Source organism: Geotrypetes seraphini, chromosome 9 (assembly GCF_902459505.1).
Source record: "Geotrypetes seraphini chromosome 9, aGeoSer1.1, whole genome shotgun sequence".
NCBI lineage: Eukaryota > Metazoa > Chordata > Amphibia > Gymnophiona > Dermophiidae > Geotrypetes > Geotrypetes seraphini.
In genome coordinates, this window is record NC_047092.1 from 184884804 (window position 1) to 184894533 (window position 9730).

Genomic DNA, 9730 nt, shown 5'->3' on the forward strand with positions numbered 1-9730 from the left:
GAAGGGACAGACAGAAGTGAGCACGGTCTTACGGTGGTGGATAGGAAGGAAAGATACAACAGACATTGGAGTTAAAAGTAGCTTCGAAAAAGGGGGCTTTTAGCCTAGATTTGAACGCTGCTAGAGACGGAGCTTGACGGACTGGCTCAGGCGGTCTTGTTCCCGGACATATGGTGCAACAAGATCGAAGGGGTGGACTCTGGAGTTGGCAGTAGAAGAGAAGGGTACAGACCCAATGAACTGAGTTACCGGTGAGGAGTATAAGGAGAGATAAGCGAGGCGAGATAATGTAGAGAGAATGCACTTATTTGTAGGTCAATGAGAGGAGTTTGAACTGTATTGGGAAATGAATACATAGACACATAGAACATGACGGCAGAAAAGAGCCACGGCCCATCTAGTCTGCCCACCCTAATGGTCCACCCCCTAACTACCTCCATGAAGAGATCCCACATGCCAATCCCATCTTTTCTTAAAATCTGGAACGCTGCTGGCCTCAATTACCTGTTGTGGAAGATTATTCCAGCGATCAACCACCCTTTCGGTGTGTAATTGTATAATAGCCATTTTTTGAGTGACTGTTTCATTAATTAACCCCCCCCCCCACCATGTCCACTGGTCCCCACTGTGTACGTATCTATCCCCTGACAATTTAATAAAAGCCTATATGAATGTGGAACACAGTGTTTCTACAGTATTATGAACCTCTTAACAGCCCTCTTATCTCTCCTGTGTCTCCTCTCCTCGAAGATACTGTTATGCTCTCACGGATGAGAACGTTCTGCTAATTCTAGCAGTGAAAAACATGATGCTCTGAGAACAGAACTGGGAAAGGTGTTTCTGTTTGAATAAAAGTGTCAACAGCTTGCTGGTCGTATTTTCTGCTTCGTCTGTGGTGCCATTTCGATTCTAGCTAAGGTTCTGCCCGAGCACCAGTACCAGAACAAAACAGTTCTGACCTTTTATAAGCCCCGGGTTTCCAGAACATGGGGCTGTATCTTCCTTCTGACTGACAGAGCCCAGGGAAGAGTCTTTCCTCTTTGCTTTCTGATCCCCAGCCAATGCAGCCCGACAAGTTTCAAGTTTCTTAGGTGTTTCTAGACCGCCTATCAAGCTTATCTAAGTGGTTTTACAATCAGGAACTCAAGCATTTTCCCAATCTGTCCCAGTGGGCTCACAATCCATATAACGTACCTGGGGCAGTGGAAATAAGCTCAGTGAGTTGTATTATATTTTAAATATTACAGTGTAATAATAATAGAAAAAAGTGCCTAATAGGAGCAACTTGCCCAGGGTCCCAAGGAGCAGCACAGGCTTTGAACCCACAATTCCAGGGTGCTGAGGCTGTAGAGCCAACTACGGCACCACACGCTCCTCCAAGGAAGTCAGGGGTTGATTGACTCAGTGGCGTAGTGAGTGGGGGGAGGGGCGGTCCGCCCTGGGCGCCATCTCGGTGGGGGCGCCGGCACCTCTTCCTCCTCCCCCCACCATGTGCATGCCTTCACTTCCCCCTCCCCCCCATCACCATGCTGCAACTCCAACCTGCTGCTCACGTCAGCGGCGGATCTCCCTCTGACATCACTTACGGGTTCCGCACCTCAGAAATGACATCAGAGGGAGAGCCGACAGCGGCTGCAAGTTGCTGCTGTTCCTCGCACTGGAAAAGTTAACGAGGTACTGGGGAAAGGAAGGGGCGTGTGCGTGACGGGAGGGGCAGGGAAGGAGCAGGGGGTTGGGAAGAGAATGGGGGAGGGGAGCTACTGCCCCGGGTGCTTCTCACCCTCCCTAAGCCACTGGGTTAGAGCCCCTGGTTCTAGCCCTCATCTAGGCACAAGTTGCAGCTCCTCTAATCTGCCAGATGAAGGTCTTGAACTATCGCAGTTTTAGACCCTACTGAGCAGTGCTGCCCGATTCACGATTCAAATCAATTTAAAACAAAAGAAAAATCGTCCTCCCGATTCAGTGACTGACCCTCCCCCCTCGCCCCCTAAAGCAGGAGTGGCAGCGCTGCCTCTTGTTGGCCGGCCGCTGCCACTTCTGCTCTAAAGGGTGAGGGGGGAAGGTCAGTTGGGAAAAGAAAGGGAGAGATGGTGGACCCTGGGGTGGTGGGGAAGGAGGGAGAGATGCTGGATGAAAGGGTAGTTGAGAAAAGGAGAGATGGTGGACCCTGAGGTGGTGGGGAAGGAGGGAGAGATGCTGGATGAAAGGGTAGTTGAAAAAAGGAGAGATGGTGGACCCTGGGGTGGTGGGGAAGGAGGGAGAGATGCTGGATGAAAGGGTAGTTGAGATAAGGAGAGATGGTGGACCTGGGGATGGTGGGGTCTATCGCTGTAGTTGCAGGGATGGAGATGAAAAAAAAGGAAAGATGCCAAACCTCTGGGGGAGGGAAGGGAAACGGAAGGGGAGGCCAGAGATGGCAGATGGATGGTTAGCAAGGAGAAAGAAGGAGACCCTGGCAAGCGAGTTATCAGAAGAAAACCAGAGCCTGGGACCAACAAGATTTGACTAATGACCAGACAACAAAAGGTAGAAAAACTAATTTTATTTTCTGTTTTGTGATTACAATATGTCAGATTTGAAATGTGTATCCTGCCAGAGCTGGTGTTAGACCGTAAATGTGAGCTAGGATTTAAGAGAGAGGAAAAGTCTTTTTTGTTTCTTTATTTTGTTTACACCACAGCGCCAGTGTGGTTAGGAGAGGGCAAAGGGGGTGAAGAGGCTATAAAAGGGGTGAAGAGACTATAAAATAAACCCACCAGGATGTTTTTTAAAAAAACACTCAATTGGGCAGGAAAATCGAATCGAATCGAAAAAACCAATTCAGTAGGCTGAATCGAATCAAATTTTTATTTTCCTGAATCGGGCAGCACTACTACTGAGCCAAGACTAGGAGTTGGCTGCAGAGCCCACCAAGGGTACTCAGGAATGGGAAACCTGCCTCTCGCCCCAACTGCTAAGGTTTAGAAGGCAGAGAGTAAGTAGTGGAGCAATAGAAGGACAATCCAGGGTAAAGTCTCTCCAGAGAAACCAGCTTTACTTTAAGGGAGAATTCGGAAGAAACTCAAAGATGATAAGAGGTACTATTGGGATTACATGATCTCACTGGCATATATAGTACTTGTGTCTTCTTATCCTTACTGGTATATCCAAATACTGTAAATCAGTGGTACCCAACCACCGGGCCACGGACCGGTAACAGACCGTGGCCAGTGTCAAACCAGGCCATGCAACTGATGTCATCATGGCGAAAAAGAGCTTTCCCCTGCAGCCCGATGCCTGGACTCCAAAAATGAAAGAGAAGTGCATGCTGGGGCAGGGTCTGGAGCCACACGGTGAGGAGGAGGAGAGACAAGGCCTTTGCTGGTGTGGAGGTGCAGCAGAGATCTACAAATTCACATGATCTACATGATCTACAAATTCAACTTAAGAACGGTTATAAAAACGGAACCCGGGGACTGCCTGTGCATTAGTTTGCAAGGTGACCACTTCTGTCTGCGCCTCTTTCCCACACTTGTCTCAGTCACAGGGTTTTTTCGGTAAGCCCATGTGCTAACCCTAGCTACAATGACTAAAAATCAAACATAGGTTTGAGAGAACTTCAAATCGCCATAAATTCTGGCTTAAAGTCAAGGCGGAATGTCCTGAGATCGCCACAAAAGCACTGAAAACCCGACTTCCATTTCCATCATCCTATCTTTGTGCATTGGGGTTTTCTTTGAGATAAGAAAACCCCGCTTCACAAAGATTGGGTGCAAAACGAGATTACAGAGTAGACTGGACATAAGGAACAGACTTCGAGTGTCACTGTCTCTCATCAGGGAAACAAGCTCAGTGTTCCTACTGATTCTGCATTATGCTGTTGTATTATATTTTATATATTACAATATAATAATAATAGAAAAAAGTGCAAAATATAATAATTACATTTACATTATATATATATATATATTATGCGCTTGAATCTCTCTCCTTCCTGGAAAAATTGTCTTACTTGAAACTGGTCCTTGGTGCAAAAAAGGCTGGGAACCACTGCAGAAAATGTAGGCAGGACCCAAGTTAAGAATGGGTTTCATTTTTAAAAGCTCCTCCCACATCAGAGGGAAGGCTTCTTGCTCAGCAGCAGGACGCGCGTGGGAGCCGCCGCCTGAAGCTGTGTGCAGAGTAATGACTGTGGCTGGAAGGAGGAGGGAGCCGACAAGAAGGTAAACACTCGCTGGAGGGAGGGAAGGAGAGAGAAGGGCACGTTGGAACTCAGGAGGGAGGGAGAGGGGCACGTCGGGACACCGAAGGAAGGGGGATTGAGGGATACAGATAAGGGTAGATAAGAGTATGGAAAGAGTAAAGATAAAAACAAGGGGGCTATAGGGTTAAATCAAGAAAACATGACAGGTCATGGACCTGATGGGCGCGATGGACCTCTGGTCTGACCCAGCGGAGGCAAATTCTTATGTTCTTAAAGGTAAGTACAAGTCCAACATAGGTCGAATGTTCTTAAAATAGGGACTGCCTGTAGTTAATCTTCTGATACGATCAATGGCTGGATTACCAGTGGAGCTGCTCCCACTTCAGCCCCCTTTGAGGAAGTTACAGGGAAATACTTTTAAAACCTGGAGGAGGAAATGCTTTTTCACTCGGAGAATAGTTAAGCTCTGGAACGCGTTGCCAGAGGTTGTGGTAAGAGCGGATTGCGTAGCTGGTTTTAAGAAAGGTTTGGACAAGTTCCTGGAGGAAAAGTCCGTAGTCTGTTATTGAGAAAGACATGGGGGAAGCCACTGCTTGCCCGGGATCAGTAGCATGGAATGTTGCACTTTTTGGGGTTCCGGAATCTTGTTACTCTTTGGGGTTCCGGAATCTTGTTTGCTCTGAGATAATGGAATGTTGGTACTCCTTGGGTTTTGGCCAGGTTCTAGGGACCTGAATTGGCCACCGTGAGAACGGGCTACCGGGCTTGATGGACCACTGTTCTGACCCACTAAGGCTAGTCTTATGTTCTTTACTATAATTCAGACAGTGGAACTGCTGCCGTAAAGCTGAGTAGATTAGGACAGACTTGTTTTGGCTGGATCCATTAACCTGTTATGCTACCAGTAGACAAATGACCAGCAGTCAGCATCACAGACCTTCATCATCAAGAAATTTGTTAATTTGGGACGTTGTAGCGCAGAGGTACCGTACTGAATCTTTTCCTTAGCCCTGCTCTATTTTGAAAAACCTCTGCTAGCGACTCCGGTGAAATCGCTTCTCCTAATCACAGACTGGAGCTGACAGATCGGATTTATTATTCCCGGCAACCAGAAGATTTGTCTTGCATTTCTGCGTCCACCCTGGTGGCTTAAACTTGGGCTCCCCTCGTGTGCATCCTCCGCCTCCTGCAAGGTGTGTCATGCACTTTCCATTATAAGCCTTAGTCCTCTGCTGAAAGCAATTTCTTCTTGTTCTCTGATCCAGTAACCCAGTCTTCTTCTGGAGGGTACTTAGATTATTCATGGCCTTTTCTACAAAAGGGGAAATTGCTTCTGTGGAAAACAGATGACAGCTCTTTAGCTGCCATTGTGCAAACACCTTTTTCATTTTCAGCCAGGGATTCTTTTCTATTTGACTGGATATGAAATTCCCCAGTTCTTCTTCAAAAGTGACTGAAACTTGGGACCTGGGTTGGCCACTGATGGAAACAGGATTTGGGGCTTGATGGACCTTCAGTCTGCCCCAGTATGGCAACTCTTATGTTCTTATGTGAGCCAGGTATAGGATAATCGAGCCATTGTGACATCACTGATCAGGTTGCCTCTTAGGCATTGGTGGAATGAGGCATTATGATATCACAATCTCAGCTCTGGAATGTTGCTGCTCTTTGGGTTTCTGCTTGGGACCTGGGTTGGCCACTGTTGGAAACAGGATACTGGGCTTGATGGACCTTTGTTCTATCCCAGTATAGCAACTCTTATGTTCTTATGTGAGCCAAGTCTAGGACAATCAAGCCATTGTGACATCACTGATAAGGTTGGCTCTTAGGCATTGGTGGAATGAGGCATTATGACATCACAATCTCAGCTCTGGAATGTTGCTGCTCTTTGGGTTTCTGCTTGGGACCTAGGTTGGCCACTGTTGGAAACAGGATACTGGGCTTGATGGACCTTTGTTCTATCCCAGTATAGCAACTCTTATGTTCTTATGTGAGCCAAGTCTAGGACAATCAAGCCATTGTGACATCACTGATAAGGTTGGCTCTTAGGCATTGGTGGAATGAGGCATTATGATATCACAATCTCAGCTCTGGAATGTTGCTGCTCTTTGGGTTTCTGCTTGGGACCTAGGTTGGCCACTGTTGGAAACAGGATACTGGGCTTGATGGACCTTTGTTCTATCCCAGTATAGCAACTCTTATGTTCTTATGTGAGCCAAGTCTAGGACAATCAAGCCATTGTGACATCACTGATAAGGTTGGCTCTTAGGCATTGGTGGAATGAGGCATTATGACATCACAATCTCAGCTCTGGAATGTTGCTGCTCTTTGGGTTTCTGCTTGGGACCTAGGTTGGCCACTGTTGGAAACAGGATACTGGGCTTGATGGACCTTTGTTCTATCCCAGTATAGCAACTCTTATGTTCTTATGTGAGCCAAGTCTAGGACAATCAAGCCATTGTGACATCACTGATAAGGTTGGCTCTTAGGCATTGGTGGAATGAGGCATTATGATATCACAATCTCAGCTCTGGAATGTTGCTGCTCTTTGGGTTTCTGCTTGGGACCTAGGTTGGCCACTGTTGGAAACAGGATCCTGGACTTGATGGACCCTCGGTCTGTCCCAGTATGGCAAGTTTTAAGGAATCTTATATACAAGTACTTTCTCTGCCTACAGACAGAGATGAACCCCTGCTCAAGTGTTCTCATTATCAAGGCAGGCTTTATGTAGCAGCCTACCTGTACAGTCTGGTGATTGGGTTTTTTAGGAACATTATAAACTCTACCATTGTTTTATGCTCATGTCAATACCTCATAACACTAACAGTATAACTTTAAAACATTTGCAGTTACTACTATTAATTATTTCTATAGCGCTGTACAGAGTCACGAAGGAGATAGTCCCTGCTTACAATCTAACCAAACAGGACAGTTGCATATATATTGTGTTCCTTGTGTAACTATTGTCCTGGCAGTTGTGGTCGGGAAGGGGGGACCTTTATGTGCTAGCTGGTCTAGGGACCCACGAGCTTGTGATCCGTCCCTGCCTAGTGGACTCACAATCTGTTCTATACCTGGAGCAATGGAAGTGAACTGACTTGGCCAAGTTCACAAAGAGCCACCAGCTCCCCAGGTTCTCAGCCCATTGCACTAACCGTTAGCCTATTCCACTTGGTGCATCAACTTACACCAGACACTGAGCCGCCATAAGCCATAAGCCATAAGCCATGACAAATTCTACCTCTGTTTATCCATTGCTTTAGTTTTTGAATATAAATTTCCCTCTGACGCTCAATAAAACTCACAATAAACTAACTCCAGAAATTCTGTAATGAAGGTAAAGCCTGGCGCTTGACGCTATCTCAATCTCACTGAATGATTTTTTTTAATTGCCTGATTGTTTACCCAGCAAGGTGATAATTAAAACTGAATGGGTGTAATTTCTTTATCACAATAAATAGTAATTAAAGATAAACAAGGCATCAATATTAATTTAAGTGGAAATGGGAAATGGAAAGCAGAATTAGACCAAGGGTGACCACTTTCGAGACGGTGAACATTACCCTTCTACAGATTAGCTGCATGTTCTGTAGACGAAGAAATAAGAGCCCGCAAACTTTATCCTCTCTGGGGCAATTTCTCCAAGTGGGCTCATTTTGCGCATACCATGGCAGGAATGAACCTCACTCCTAAGCCAGGGTATGTGGCTATGATCTCAGTCTGTCAAATGTACTGGTAATGGTCAACATAGTTCTTGCATTGCGCCAAAGAGAGCTTCTTTCTGCAGTTCATAGGAAATGTAATACCAGTGTGGTGTGCGTACTGTGTAATCAGTAGCCAACAGCAGCCTCTAGTGGCAGGAGAGCATTATTGCAGCTGAGAAAGTTAACAGCTTTCACAAGCTCTGCCTATGTTTATTGAGAGCTTCTACATCGCTACTAATGATTGGGGAGTCAATTCAGAGCAGTTTACTTGAACTTCTGTGGAGATGTTGCCATACAGAGTTACAAAGAGCTTCTGCGAGGTGTTACAATGCATGCGCTCTACACAGAACTACACGGAGCTTTGTGGTGGTGTTACAATACCAGCATGATTATGTCATAATCAATCATCCTACTTATATGCACACATTTATACCAAATCAATTCTCCTAAGTATAAGCACATAGGTTTACAATTGCAGCTAAATACATTATATTTAGACACCTCCTAAGGAGGTTGGCTTTTCCAACTAAATATTATCTGTTTATACGCAGCCCTGAAAGGTCTAGTTTCCTCTCTCTCTGTAAATGTCATAATTTCAGTTGAGGTGGATGTGTTTTTTATAGTAGACCTGCTTTAGGGGTAGGAACAGGGCAGGTTATGAGGGGGCATTGAAGTGAGCGCACAGTACATGTTGCATTGGTCACTTAAAGAGGACATGATAAATGCATCTGCATTAGTTGTCAAGAATCAGAACTCATTGTGAAGAATCATTATGTGCATTCACTGCATGCCTCCGACAGTTAACGCACAAACTTTATGTTCCCCCGGTCATTCGCGGTTGGCGGTCCCAGTCATTCACGGTATTTTCCGACCGCAACCGCCGACCAGAAGAGGACAGCTGGAGAGGCAGGAGAGAGCAGCCGAAGCGCCGGCAAGTGAAGGAGATCACTCGCTGTATGCTCCGACCGCCTCTTCCTGCACTAAAGTCGGGCCTTACCTGCGTGTCAAAGCAGCTCCTGATTGGTAAGGCCCGACTTTAGTGCAGGAAGAGGCGGTCGGAGCATACAGCGAGTGAGTTCCTTCACTCACTGGTGCTCCGGCTGCTCTCTCCTGCCTCTCTCGCTGCCCTCTCCAGTCTCCCCCATGAAAAACCATATTCGCGGTTTTTCACGATTCATACTGTACATACCATTTTTTTGCTGTTATGAAAGTGCAGTAATTAGAAAAATTTGCCACACTTTAGTAAAAGGGCCCCATGTCCTTTACAGAAGTGTTTCTCAAGACGCGTACCCTTAGTGATGCATCTGGGATAGATGAACCTGAACTATAGCTATGTGATGCTGGGTTCTCTGTTAGGAGTCACTGCCCAGGAAAAGGACCTAAGTGAGGATATGTTGAAACCCTCCAATCAATGTGCGGCAGCTGCTAAGAAAGCAAACAGAATGTTAGGAATTATCAGGAAAGGAATGGAAAACAAAGCTTTATGGTACAGCCACAACTTGAATACTGTGGGCAGTTCTGGTCACCATATCTCAGAAAAGATATTGGAATTAGAAAAGGTACAGAGAAGGGTGACAAAAATGAGAACAGGTTTGGGATGGCTTCCCTATGAGGAAAGGCTAAAGCAGTTGGAGAAGAGACAGCTCAGGGGTGATATGATAGAGGTCTATGAGTGAAGTGGAAAGGGTAAATGTGAAACACTTGCTCACTCTTTCCAAAAATACTAGGACTAGGGGCCATGCGATGAAGCTACTGAGTAGTAGATTTAAAGCAAACTGAAGAAAATATTTCTTCACTCAACGTGTAATTAAATGTTGGAATTCGTTGCCGGAGAATATGGTGA